The following is a 14847-nucleotide window of genomic DNA, read 5'->3' on the forward strand; positions in this document are numbered from 1 at the left end:
TTTAGCAGTAGTAATCATAATGGAAATGCTTGGGTTTGTGAGGTTTGTTTTTCTCTTTTATACGTCAGTAGTGAGACCTGAGGACAACTCAGTTTACTTTTTCAAGGTGATTTCTGTGCTACCTTGGGGCTCTGAGGATTTATCTTCCTCTGGTATCTTCTGGTGGCCAAATTCCAGACGGTAGGTGTTACTGTCCGTGACTCTGCCTTTCAGATAATTACTTAAATGAATGGGTGCATCATAGCTGGGACATGTTACCAGGTTAAAACTGAAACACAACACACGTACTGCTGTAAATTAGCATGCGAAGCACCCGTTTTGCTTCAGGGAAAACAAATATCTAAGAAATGGCATCTAAGAAAGGACATGCCTGAATCAGGCCCTCCATCATGAACTCTTAATTAACCCAAAAACCCCCTCCGCTCTAAGAAGCATGCTTTGTGTTTCTTTATTTACTACCAGTTGATATATGACCCAGTCCCAGAGACTTAAATCCCCTTGGCTTGGGCAAGGATTGAAGAATTGTTCCCTCAGGTTGCGTGGTGTTGTCCTGACAAATCATTAAAGCTGTTCATGACCCGAGGTGCTAATGTAGCTTCTTCACATTTTCAGTAAACCAGTTTGCAAGGTATTAATATAGGAAGTACTTGATCTCAAGTCAAAAAACTTCATTTTCCTTCTTAGCCAAAACAACTGTTACTATCCTTCTGCACTGGAGAGTCACAACTTACCAACTTCCTTATTAAAAATAAATTTGTGCTTCAACACAGTAGCACCAAAAGCAACCAGCCAAACAAAAGGATAAAAACGAGCACAGAGGCCAGAAAATATGAATGCAGGGGGTTTGAGCCAAAGGAGCTAAGCTACTTCCACACTAAGAACTGGCCTCCCAGAAGAGACATTGAGTACTTGCATGATTAGACCAATGAAAGTGATTTCACTTTGGAATGAATTTATGACCCACTTTCAAATCCCTGAAGAAAACAGGGATTTAAAATAGGAAAGCTGAAAAGCCACAACAGCAGCAATGCAAATGTCTGCTCTTTTTCTCAGTCTTATAATAGTGTCATGGCCCTGATGTTAAAAAAAACCCACCACAGTATGTCAGCGACGTGCTGGAGGCAATGGAAGTTATCAATCAGTAATGTGAAGTGGATTTAAGCAGCTTAATAGAGGGCAAAATTCAATTGATTAATGGTTAGGGAAGTACTCACTGACGTGGAGGTTTCAAGGAATTACAATCTGATTAAAATTCCATTTCAGAAATGAAGGGATATAGGATGCTAATCAGCCTAAACCGCAGATTATTAGTGCCAGCTATTTGTAACAGCTGGGACTATTGTGATAAAAACAAAACGTGACTCAATTTTGGTGAAAAGGGGATCATTTATTTATTTTGAGAACCAGAGCACATCAGAGTAAACAATACCCATGCACCAAGCTTGCTGGTCCCTGGCTATCATTTAACACCTGAAAACCCATTTGTCTTTTGGTCAGCTTTGGAGGGAAAGGGAAAACCCGGACCTCTTCAGTCACCTTCAATGCAATAAGGTTCTGCGTGTTCCCCAGAGCCACCTCAGGAGGCTCCAGAGTCCTCTGCAGCACTTCAGACTGGGGTGCTTTGGGAACAAACATGGATTTAGATGTCCTGCCAGCAAGACAGGCTGTAAGAATGTTTCTTTTAGAGATGTTATGGTAAGATAAAATCCATGTCTATGGTCCTGAAAGATTTCTTCTTTTTTTTGTCCTTATTTCAGGATGAACATCTATTTGGGCTAGGAATTCAAAAACTCAAGGAAACCTTTGAGTAACAGTAGCTGAGATCTGCCTCATTGCACTTATGTCCCCATAAACGGGCAATCTCATGGGCTTGCTTGAGAAAGAAGAAGATGTAAGGCAGCCTTTCTCATCAGTTCCTAAATTAAGCAGACTATTGCTGTGCTGCAGTATTTATATCATGGTTTTAGTAACCTCAAATTTGAGCTTTTCCAAACCACATTTCTACTGTTTCTGGAATGCAGTGTCTTGTGCTTTGTGTGTTTTCTTTCAGCTCTGCTATTGACAGTATTGGTTTGCTCTGGCATGGCTTCTACTTATAAGTACAAAGAGCTGTGACATTTCAGAAGAAGATGTGTAAAGTCATACTTAAATTTTAAATCCTTTAACTGGAGCCAGACATCTGTTATCAATTGAAGTTGTGAGCACTGATGCAAATTTGGAGTTATTCTGGCAAATCACGTCAATTTCTAAAGATTTATGAGGACAACCTCTAACTAAGGAGATTTGGTTTGGTAAGAAACAGGCAGAATACGTGAGTAACTCCTTATTTCCACATATTTGATTCCCCTGGCAAGAATGGCGCATGGCCCTGAAAAAAAGAGGATTTCTAAATTATTTCTAAGTACCTACATAGGGCATTAAAATAGACAAAGATATTCATCACTTACTATTTTTTATTAACTTGTTTAAAAAACAAACAGTTCCCTGGGCTTGATGAATGTAAGTTCATTTGAGGGGGATATCAAACAAACAAAGGGGGAATTAAAAACAAACAAACAAACAAATTCCTGCCTGTCTCCATCATCCAGCAACTATCACTGGCATTCAGACCTTTATGGCCTAATTTAGGCAATCTTTTGCTTCTGGAGCTGACCTCATAGTATGAAGCAGAAAATACCTGGGGCAAAATGAACATCTGGTAGACTTGAAAAGATTGAATTTTCCTGACAGGCTTGTTGCATTCCTGCCTAAAATAAAGAATTTGTTATGTGGCCTCCATAGAGCTACCGAATCACTGGAAAAAGATCAGCAGTTCTTCAGATGTACCTAGCTCTGCAGTTCACATTTCCAGGTATGGAACAGTCCTTTTATGTAAGGGACAAGTTATATTCACCTTATTGCCACAGGAGAGCTTCTCAATGGAGACTACTCCTGACTTACATCCTTCTCTCTGTCACCCACTGATAGAGGCACATGCCAGACCTTCAAGACCTGCTAGAAAGAAAAGTACATGGTAGAGGTGTTTCAACAGTTAGGGTGGAAGCTAGGTTTTGGCATACATTATTCAATGACACTAGATGGCAGAGCAGCTGCTTTGATTGTTAAAATGGCATCTTCCGGAGTGGTTTGCTGTTATTTTATTTTATGCCATTACAGTTTCAAATTGTGTTGACTGAGATATCTATGCTGGCTTTTGATTTTAATGGATTTTTTGGCTGAAGGCTGAAGTCAGAAGTATAAGAGGATCAAAATAATTTTTTTAATCTGGTCCAAGGGTGACAAAAGACTAAAAAAGGGGAACAGAAAGGCCCATCCAGCAGCCATTTGGCCACATCAGCTGAATCTCTGTTCCTTTGACAAAGGAGGATATAAAAGTCTGGGGTCTGAGAGAAGCTGTTGAATTGGGGAACTGGATCATTTTGGACAAGACTCTGAGACAAAAGTTGAGAGCACTTCAGAAGGACGTAAGAAGTTTGGGATTAGAAACAGAGAGTGCTGGGTCTGGGCTTCAAGATGCAGAGAGTGGTTCCTCCTTCTCCCAGGGTCTGCCCATGGCCACACACCCCGGCTGCGGGAGTCCCCTGAGTCTGGTGTGGCCTTTGTCTCAGAGCTACTCGCATGGACTTCTGTGGACCTTTCACTGGCAGCACCTTCCCACCATCACCACTGCCATCAGGCTGGTTTTCACCTCATAGTTATTTTCCTGCAGGATAACAGCTCCTCACACAAATCTGTATCGAGCCTAAGGCACTTGTCCACCATGGCTTGTGGAAGGGTGGGCACAATGCAGCTGTTTTCACCCTCCATATCCCCGAGAAGAGTGGTATGTGCTAACGTGACCAACTGCTCACCCAACATTGCTTAAAACTGTTCACCTGTAAACACAGAAGTATTAACCCTCACTGAATTTCCAGGAACAGTCAAACATTCTCTAAAATAATACAATTTTTCTTAAAAACCCCAACATTCCAGAAAGCAATAAAACCTTTCTTGTAACAGCACTTTTCACTCAAGGCTCTGCTTATAACTTATAAAGAAGGAGATGTACTGTATCCTTGCTGCCATCAGACACAAGGCAGAAAGGCACGACTGCAAGGAACCAGTGATGTGACAAGGAGCAGGGACTCCCAGATTCCTGTCCTACCCACTGGGCCATGCTGCTCAGTGTCAGGTTGCAAACCCTGTTCCCCATTCAAAAGCGGAGCCGTTGGCTCTAACGCGTGTTCTTTACAGCCACAAGGCAGAAGGCAGACTTCTACAGCAAAATGAACTTCATTTCCATCTCTCCCTCAAATCCAGCTGACCTGGAAATGTTCAACAGAGCCACGTAAATAACTCAATTTTCCTTCAGGACTAAAAAAAAAAAGATCAATTTAGACAGCCTTGCACCCCCTTTCTGTCTCCTTCCCTCACAGAGCCAAGTGAGGGTATTTTACTGAAACGAGTGTTTGCAAGTATAAATTTCAGAATTGCACCATTATGTCACAGAAGAGATAGAGATAAAATGTGACCAAGACTGCTTTTACAACACTGTACCATGAGATAAGGGCTGCCAGGGCTTTCCTTCTGATATTTTTGTGTCAGCTGGAACATGGGCCAGAGTGCAAAGGAGAGAGCAGTTTGCAGAGGGAAATTGCTGCCCTTCGGCTCCCCATGCGGGGGTGAGGCCATCACCCCTTCCCCTAGCAAGTGCTGCTGCCAGCAGGGAAGAGGAGGTACTCTGCTGCCATGAAGAGACTGCAGACACACATCTGCAAACACAAGCTGTAAACATCACTTTACACCTCTGCAAACTGGACAAAGCCCACAAAGAGGGCTGAAAGAACAAATTAACGAATTCAAAGAGATGCTGGCATGGGAGTTGCTATGGAAGCAAAAAGAAATATTTTTAGATTGTTCTTGCATCACATATTCTCCCACACAGAAACTCCCATTCCCTCAAATTACCTTTAGCGAGGAGTGAAAGATGAGCATCTCTTCACTTCATCATCCATTCTGCCTGTTTTCTGAGCTGGTAGTGAGCCCATGTTGGACTTACATTGCAATCCCCTGAGAACCTGAAAGTTATTAAAAGACAGAAAGATATATGTGGCTGCTATACAGAGAAGGCATAAAAATTTTTTGTAATTTGAAATCCATGGCTGACTTCTGTGCATTCCTGTGACGAACGTTCATTTGTTTCTTTCTTCTGCAACTTCTGGAAGTGCACCTGACATAATATTAACTCAGATATACAGATCTCCTGTGCAAGAAAAAAAAAGTGCATTAGTTAAGTTATATGCATTATGCAGAAGATATAAACAGCCACATGTTTGTGCATAACCGGATGATTCCCTAGGGAGTAATTAGCATTTTGGCAGAGCAGATTGCAAATATTTCTGCTCTTCTGCCACAGAAATTTGATGGGGAGGAGCCTGTTTTGGTTACTAAAACCCAATTTATTGTATAATACTATACTATAGCTACAAGATACATTTCAAGGTAGATAAGCTAGCCAACTCTGATATTATCTATCAACCAGTGACCTCCTCCCTCGTATTCTCCTGCCAGTTTTAATGACAGTTTTAAGATAAAATATGAACTGGAAAGAAAGAGTACTGCTAATGGATGGTCTTGCTGAAATTCTGCGCCATTCTTGAAAATCTACATTTTTAAGCAAACATATTATTTTCCTCTTAATGTTGTCATGCAATAAAATTGATTCAAAGTAGCATTAAGGAAAACACTCTTTCAGGACTGGCAAATATCTTACTCGGAGGAAAGGACTCCTACGGTATCTACAAGCCGGCGGCGGGTTGTGGGGCTGTACAAAGACCTACATACAGTTGCCAGGCTGCAGATAAGGATCACTTTCACAGAGCCTCTTCAGCTAGTCGCAGGATGGTGGGGAGAGTGCCCGAGACGTCCGGTTCGCACAAGTTCCTCTTTATAGTCACGCTAAGAAATGCTACCCCTCAGATAAGACTTCCCACAGCAGATATTTCTTCCTAGATCCAGTGCAGTGTGTTAGGAGGGTGCCACCAAGCACCCTGATGCAGCTGGGGGTAGGTGTTCTCAAAGCCTTAATGTTGATTTTTACAATGGACTTCTTTAGCCAAAGGAGGGAGTAAAGAAATAAATGTCATATGCCATGAAACGAATGGGGGATCCCACACTTGTTCCTTTCATCCTGCAGCTGTACGTCATAACCAGCCCTTTTTCTCCATCCCACAGGAGAAAGAGAAGATGATGAAGCAGAACACAGGCTCCTACAATTTCTGTTGTTTCCTAAGAGCTTGGGAAGGCTCCCGACAGCCCTTCCGTACCGACAGAAGTACCACTGCCCACCCTGCCAACGGCAGTGAGAAACACCAGAGCAGCAGGCTGGAAATGGAGGATTCGCTCCAGCAGCAAAGAGACTGCATAGGAGGGAAACCCCTTGGGAGGAGGAAGCAGCCCTGTGATGAGGGGCAAGTGAGGTTCAGGAAGAGAGCTGTTGATGGATGTCCAGTGAGACCAGTCTCATCCATTCATCTGTCAGGAGACTTCAGTTGTTTATCATGGCCTCATCCTCATCATGTCAACCAGTGTGCTCTATTCATAGGGTGAATTAGCTTGCGGCTCTCAATAAATTACTGGCTGACATTATGTTTTGGCTGCTTTTGATTTGATATAAGGATGGAGATGCAACTGTAATCACTGAAAGGAGTGGGTATTGCCATCCATCACATGACATGGTGATTAATGGTGCTGCTTTGACCTCTGCCAGTTAGCCCTAGCCAGGAAACAGAAAAGCAGCTTCTCTCTGCAGCCCTCCTTGGGACACGCCTTCTCTAGAGCTGCCTCTATGGATGAGGAAAAGGAGGCCCAATGTGGCCTCCATCAGTGGCAGGAGGGAGAACAAATGGGCTCCACCTCAAGATCAAAGATGTCCAAGGGGAGCAGAAGTCCTTAAAGCTTTCCTCTACCTTGGTAGGAAGGAGGAACGTTCGGAGAGGGGTGATTTGTACCTGGCACCCCCCATATTTTACAATTCTGAAGCATGGTGTGCAAATCTGTGGCTAAACTTTTTGAATGCAAATTACTTTCATTTTGAAAGCAGGGTTTAGGGTTACCCATATTGTATATGCTGCCTCTCCAGGGACAATTTGCTAAAACACATGAGAATCGAAACGCGGAAAGCTTTGCACAGCTTCTCCTGCCGATTACTGAAAACATGTTCCTCTGCTCAAGCCCCCTTTTTCAACAGGCTGTTTGCTGCCTCGAGTTCTAATGGTTATACCTTCTCTCACTGTTTTATGAATCTTAAACAATATTTTCTCTTCCGATTACACTTCAAAAGCAGAGCTAAATCCCCTTTATGCAATGCAGGAAAAGTCCACTGCCCCAGTGTCACTGGCTTGGGATGGGCAGAGTTCCCACCAGGCTGAGCCATGTCTGAAGAAAATACCCAACAGACCACCTCCACTCACTGAAGGTGGAAAGCATGAAACCCAGATGGACAAAAACGATTTGTTTGTAGCAACTTAAGTATCACTTGAGACAGCAATTGTCAGTTCAAAACCAAGACAGGGTAATGGAGCAAGGTAATCCTAGACTAGTTGGTAGGTCAGTAGGAGGGTGACAAGAAACAAACAAACAAAAAAAAACTAGAGGAGACGGTTCTGCAGCATGACAAGCTTGACTTGGATGCTGGGAACAGCTGAGATCTGCAGCAGTGAGACTGATCTGGAGAACAAATAGATTCAAATGAGTGGTTTAACAGTGACTGGGAAGGGAGCACCCAGCAAAAAAGGATTTTATCAAACCTCTAAAAAAGTTTGCAGCAGCAAAGAAGCACTTTAGGAAGTGAAGATGTTTTATTCTGCAAAGACACCTGGGTTGGGCAAGGGCCACTGGCGTGATTAATCAAGTGAGAAACTTAATCTACCTACTTAGGCCGTGGACGCTGGGAACACTGTAGTACTGCCAAGGATAGCATTGCTGGGTAAAGTGTTTGTTCAACTCAGAAAAAGGCTGCATTGTTCTAGAAATAAAGAGCATGTTGTCCAGCTCTCTACTGTAGTACTCTGCTATACTTTTTTCACAGCCACATCATGGAAGTAAAAATGGGTCCTGCCCAAGAGGTATTTGTCCTCTAAACACCCCAGGAAAAAAGGGAGGAGCCCCTTCAGACACAGGATGTGTGAAAGAGCAGAAAACAGTGCAGCGGTATCCATTCCTGGGGCTGAGTCCTTGCCTCCCTGGGAAGCTGTGCTGGCAAGAGGCAAGAAGATCATTGCAGATAAGTAAAATAGGACATGGGTTTGCATCCGCCAACCACATCACACCCATTGACTCAGTTCCTTCTGCATTCCTCACCTAATGCAGGCAGGACAGATCCCCAACAAAACTGCCCTGAATGAATGATCATAGCATGGAGGAAGCCACAGTGGGCATAGATCATCATCTGTTATCCATGTTTCCAGAGCAAGCCCTGCAGCTCTGGAGTCAAAGGGCAAGAGTGTGGTGATGTGGGAGGAGCTCTGGGCTCTGCCTGTGCCCAGCTGGCCCGTGGTTACCCAGGGGCACCGTGCATTGTGGCAGTAATGGCAACAGGGGTACGGCAGCAAACCAAGGGCTCATCTTCCTTATTGTAACGTGGTCTAAATAATTTTATTTTTGTTACATTTTTTTAAGCAATGCTGTGCTTTGGTGGGGCTTTTAGAGGTAGCTGCAGAAAGCTGGTAAAACAAATAGGGCTGGGATATGCGTTGTACAAAGCATTTTAGCAGAGCAGGATCAGCTGTGCCAGTGCAGGCAGAAAGGAAAGGAGTAAGATAGCAGGACATAAGAAATGTGAATTTTCTGGCTTAAAATCATGGCCATTGGGTTTTTTCCTTGCTTACTGCTAACTCTCTTCCCAGCTGGCTCTGTGATAATTGCTTTCTCTATTCACCTCATCAGTCACTGTGGAGTCAGTATTATATCAAATAAAAATGTCTGCAGTGGAAGACCCAGACTCTTCTGTTTTTATTGTTGTGAGGAAGTTAGTGTCAATAACGGTTCATTGCCCAGTTTATCTCCCTCAGTGATCTTTCCTTGACTGAAGTGAAAACTTCTGCTACAAATTTCAATTCTATTCTCTCACCTTAGTGAGTGCTGAAAAGGACTCCATGGCTATAACAGCCATTCAAAGGTAGATCTCATTAAAGATATTGTTAACCATTCTTAAGAATAGGACAGTGATTAAGAAATTTTGCTTCACCTTACAGGTTTTAAAAAAAAATCTCTGTTCCTCATTAATGATAAAAAAGGATTTCTTCCCATCATAGATGATGGTCTTAACATTGGTTTGTTGCCTATTGTACATATATTCCTAGCTAAGCTAAAGTATACATACAGTTTTATGTAACATTAAAGTGATAAATAAGGCATTTAGGACAAAATTCACCACATCCAAGCTGCGTTTGCAGCACAGTTTAGGCATATTCATCCTAAACAGCAGATCTGGAAAGCCTTCCTGCTGGCACTGCTTTACATCAGTCACGTTTACAACTCATAGGGGAACTCCAGGCTGAGCCCTGGAGCTCTCAGGACCACAAGGTTTAGCCACTTGAGTGCAATTACACCTACGTGATGAGCCTGGCACTCAGTCTAGCATTTAGGCAAAACCTGTGATCCCTGAGGAGGTACTCTCTGCGTGGACTTAAACCAGTGACCATAACATAGAGCACCAGAGCTACAGTTAGCATGGGTAGGATTCAGCTTCAGTTTAAGACCCCTAAATGTGGGTGCCTATTCGTGCGCGCAGTGTCAAAGCTCCCATCGTTCTCAGCAGACATCTGGTTATATAGGCAATAGAGGCAGGAGAGTGATGTAGCTAAGCAAAATTTGACACCCAGGAATGGACTGAGCTACCCAGATGTAGATGTCTGGTGCTATTTTGGTTGCTGTGGGATATCCTCCCTGGCCTCTAGCTACCACTCCAGGAAAAAGATCTCCTATAGGTCATAGGTTGTTTCTGCCAGCACTCTGCAGACATTTCAGATCCTCTGAGGATCCCAAGTGGCTTTGTGTGGGCAACTGAATTGCAGCCCTAATGGCTGGATAGCTGAATATCTCTTTCAGCTCCAGTGAGACTGCACTGATAAGATCTACCCTGACTGTAATGGGACCATAGACACAGGTACTTTAATCTCAAACTGAAACCCACCACTTCATTAACAAAAACAACTGCTGATGGCAATATCCACTTATACATAGTTACTTATCGGTCAGTACAGTCATTCAGGGAACCAGAGACTTGATGTGAAGCTTTGTCTAATCCCAGGACTCAGACTCATACACTTTGTATCTTAAGAGCGTATCTAGACAACTATGCTATGTACTACCCCAAGGACAGGAATGACACCTCTCTCCCTTTAGGCTGAAGAGCCCTGTGCAGCTAGGAAAGCAAGACTGGGGGAAATAGTAGGAAAGTGTGTAAAAAGGAACCTCTGCCTGTGAGGTCTAGCAGCCATGGCCTACATCTGGGTAGGATCTGTCTCCTGGATTTCTCTTTCCCCAGGATTTTCTAATGTAAAAGACACAGACAGGAACGGGGCCAGATTAATCTTCCAAAGCTAGCTAGAGGTCCCAAACAGCAGGTTACACAGCCAAGTTCCTGTCCCAGTTATTCATTTGCTGGTCCCATTAATCCATCACATAATCACAGACTCATACAATGTCTTTATTCATGTATTTTACGGCTAGGCAGAACTTCAGGGTCTGCGTATATCACAGGCCATTATATTTGACCTGTACCAAGGCAAATAATTTGGGCTTGATTAAAACTTAACCTTCCCGAAAGACATCCGGAGTAGATAACTTACTACTTCTCCTGGAAGCCTCTTTCTAAGGTTAACATCATACTCATGTTCTCTTTTCCATTTCAATTCATCCAGCTTGAGCTTCAAACATCAGTTTTTGTTGTGTGTTTGTCTAGAAGATTCAATAATCTTTTAGCAACCAATTTTTCCATGCTGGTTCTAATAGCCAGTAACTGAGACATCTCTTAATCTGCTTTTTGGTAAACTGATTTGTCCCTTCTCAATACTCATTGCAACTCAGCCTTCTTACCTCCGAATGGTTCCTGCACCCTCTTCCAATGTTGTTAACTCATTCTAAAACTGTCATCATCAGACTTGCATCTGTCCTCACCAAGGATATATGAAAAGGTTAAATCATGACAGCTCATTTATACATCAGACATTAGCTCCTTCAGCCAGAGCATTGCACAGGGAGTAGTTTGTTGCTCTCTTTTTGCCTCTCTGGTGCCTGTTGCCTTGTGTCCAGGGGTGGAGAATTCTGAGTCTGTGCTTAAGACAGGAGAGAGGAGAAAGGCAAGGAAGGAGAAGCCCTCTGCTATGTGAGACTGGCTAACATGGCTCTTAGGAAAAGAAGCAGCAAGAGCTGGCAGTGGTGGGCACTGAGGGGCTGGAATCCAGAAGAGCACACAGCAAAACCAAGCAAATGTTCCAGAGCAGACTATAATTTTAAGAGCTGGTTGAACTGAATGGTTTCTGATAAAGCTCTGCCTCCTTGTTCCTCTGGTTTTAAAATAAAGAACAAGGAGGATTACAGAGTGTTATTGCCATTATCAGCCCCCATGCTACAGCTGTTAACAGGGAGTTAGCTGATGAAGTGTATTTGATGTACTTGATGAAGTGGCAGCACAGGCTAATGAAATTGTTGTTCACTCAGGCATGTGAAGATTTTGACTATAATCCCAGCTCTGACTGTTCTTCTGCTTCCAAAAGCAACTTAATCATAATGTATTTCAGTTTCCCCGATATATCTTTTCCCCCTTTTATCTAACTCTATAAAGCCAAGATTTAAGAGTTATCACATCTTTTACTGAAGAAGCTTGAACCCACTTGTAATCTCTAGGTGTTACTTTCACCTCTTTCCTATTCTCTCAGCTCAGCACTGGCGATGCAATTCGGTGCAACGTTTCTGCCTAATTCCTGAGTAAATATTCATCCTATATACAGATTTCCTCATGGTCTCCCATCCAAGTATAGGACAGATCCATAATTCCCTACCCTCTGGTTACATGTCTCTAGGAATAGCTCTAGTTAGTAAATATTGTATTCACCCTGACATCCAAAATGCCGCCAGCTTCTTTGATGTGCTACTGTGGGGACAAAAATGGCAGGAATGTAAGAATCATTAGAGTGTAAGTTAAATGCCGTGCTTTCTAGAACAGGCACTTCATGCAGCTGCTGAAATAGCTCTGCTGAAAAGCAGACTAGCATACCAATTTTCAGATTTTCAGATCTTACACTGTGCATACCAATGCATTTGTAAATTCTTTCTCACTTATGCAACTGTATTATTATACATGCAAAATTTGAATTTATTTCAAAAAAGACACATAAAACTACTTTTTAAATAATCCAACCAGGTCACAAAGGTCATAAAGGTTACAGATTTTAACTTTTGCCAGTATGAGACAGAAAAAAAGTTTGCTATTTTACCCCATACACTATGAACAAAGTTAACTTACCTCAAGGTTTTAATATATCATACTTGAGTATCATGTCTTACTATGTTATCAGGCTCCCAGAATACATTTTTTTCTTGAAGTTATGGCAGTGCCTCAATTATTCTGATGCCTATGCTTATAGAGTGAGAAAAAAAGAGAGAACAAGGTTAGTTTTACTAGACTCAAGTCACCCATTTGGTCTCATGCCAGCATCCACAATAACACTTTGGGTAGGAATGGGTCTTAAAGAATCACACTTGCCAATTTTTCATCATAAAAATACAGACAGTATTAATAGCTACTAGCATTTCCGGCGTCACACTTGACTTCTGGAAGGGGATCCCCTGCCACATTCCAGAATTGACGTCTGCTGGGGACAGCCGTCTTTACAAGTGCCAACTGAGTTCCTGCAGGGAAGGGCCTGCATCCAACATCCCATCTATCAAGCAGAAGGCAGACAGAATTAGCAGTAGGGTAGAGAATAGATGTCAGAAAATCTTGAAATCAGCATGGCATCCTTTTGATGAAAGAGAAGGAAGATATGAAAAGAAGGGGGGGAAAGGCAAACAGCTCTTGGTTTGTATGTAAACAATAACTTTTTAGTTTTATACATTTTTATTTAAAAAAAATGAAGTTTCAAAATCAAAGTAAAAAAAGAAAAAATATATATGTATTTAAAACATGTTCTGCTCCTGGCTGACAAAGTAATTCTCCTTGTTCCTTCCCAAGTCTTGCATGTTTGTATTTTTACACATCTATTTATGGTTACAGCAGTCTAACATAACATTAAAAGAATTAATCTTATCACCACTGAGGAAGTACTGGAAGATAAAATCAGGATTGCTCTTTGATCATTAAATGGCTTTAGAATTCTGCACACAAACAGATCTCTCCCTTATCAAATGTCAGAGACAGTTATGGCTGCTTGTGAAAGATATCTTTTTTTCCTGCTCAAACATACATACACAGATCTTCACATGGGACACATGCCCTTTTATTTTTAAGTCTTTTCTCAGCTAGATAAATTGGTTCTTTGTGGGGAGTGAGAGGGAATTTTTAGGGTTTTGTTTTCTGTAGGAGAGGGGACAAAGAAGAGTCGTGTAGGGGCAAATAAAAAGAAGGGTCTGTGTATCATATGAAGGTGCTTGTAATCTTGGAGCACGAATACCTAGTTGCAGGAAAGTACTCTCATGTCCACAGTACAGATCAAGTTCAAAATATGTGGGGGGGGGGAAAAAAGTAAATCATTACCATGATTTGCAGGCTGAACTGGCTGGAAGAGCAGGGGCACAGCAGCATCGAGGGCTGCGGAGGACAGAAATGGGGGTGGAAGCCAAAGCCAGAGATGGGAATCTCAGAGTAGGTGGTTGAAATGTCAACATAACCAATGCTTTTTTTCTTTCCTTATTCAATTATCAGCAGCAATTATGAACTGACATTAATAACCCCAGTAGGAATCTGGCAAATTGGCTTGGATTGAATGGTGGAAGGTCAAGTAGAAAAGGGGGCAGAAGGACTCTCAGCTCATCTATTCTGCATCAGCCCCTGCGATTCAGGCTTACTGCTTATTACTGCTCACTGCCTGGCATGGTAACTAAGAGAAAAGCTTGTTTCAGTGTATCAGAAAAATGTTTGGGCTGAAATGTAGTCATAAAAAAAGATGATGATTTACTACTTTTCTATACATTTGTGCTTTTCCCATAGCCCAGCATTTCCCTCACCCCCTCCCAGACTCTCAACAAACGCATTTCCTGTGTCTATTTTGCAATGGAGTATTTCAGAACTTGATCACAAACTCTGTGGTGTGCTGAGAAACACCCATTCCTAACATGTCCTAACAGAATGATGTAAAAATTAAATTGCTAGTCTTTCCTCAAGACAGATTAAAACAAATTATTAACTTAAAATTTTAAATATTTGTTTTAAATTCAACTCTTTTTTTGCCAGGAAAATGCTTTCTTTTCATGCAGTGCATTTGCCTAGCATATACATACAGTTAAGTAGACCACTAGAGTCAATAAATTAATCAATGAGAGGAAGTACTTTCACAGTTGGTGTCTATATATACCATCATATGCACATACATACATACACACAACTATTGCTTAGTAAAGGTTCCTAGAACCCAAACAGGCTGCATAACACCCTGGTAAAATTTCCTCTATTTTATGACAACAGGACAATAGCATCTTTTTTTTTTTTTTTGTCCCCCACTGGGGAAGGCATGCACACCCACAATGCTGCTAATCTGAATAAACCTCGCAGATGACAGCAAGATCTAGCTCAGCACGAAGCCCAGGAGTGGGGTATGGCATAACAGGTCAGCTTAAAAGTGACAATTCCCAGCATGTGCACAGTGT

General features: G+C 42.2%; 1 long non-coding RNA gene across 3 annotated transcripts in view; it reads right to left on the minus strand.

Annotated features, from left to right (window-relative positions):
• Nucleotides 1-14847, minus strand: part of LOC142600051 (uncharacterized) — a 62157-nt gene that overhangs the window by 33532 nt on the left and 13778 nt on the right. For all 3 annotated transcript variants that reach the window (XR_012833516.1, XR_012833515.1, XR_012833514.1), the window contains exon 2: nt 4948-5057. This is a non-coding gene — a long non-coding RNA (uncharacterized LOC142600051). The remainder of the gene's footprint in view (nt 1-4947; nt 5058-14847) is intronic.

This window comes from Balearica regulorum, chromosome 1, assembly GCF_011004875.1.
Source record: "Balearica regulorum gibbericeps isolate bBalReg1 chromosome 1, bBalReg1.pri, whole genome shotgun sequence".
In the NCBI taxonomy this organism is placed as follows: domain Eukaryota; kingdom Metazoa; phylum Chordata; class Aves; order Gruiformes; family Gruidae; genus Balearica; species Balearica regulorum.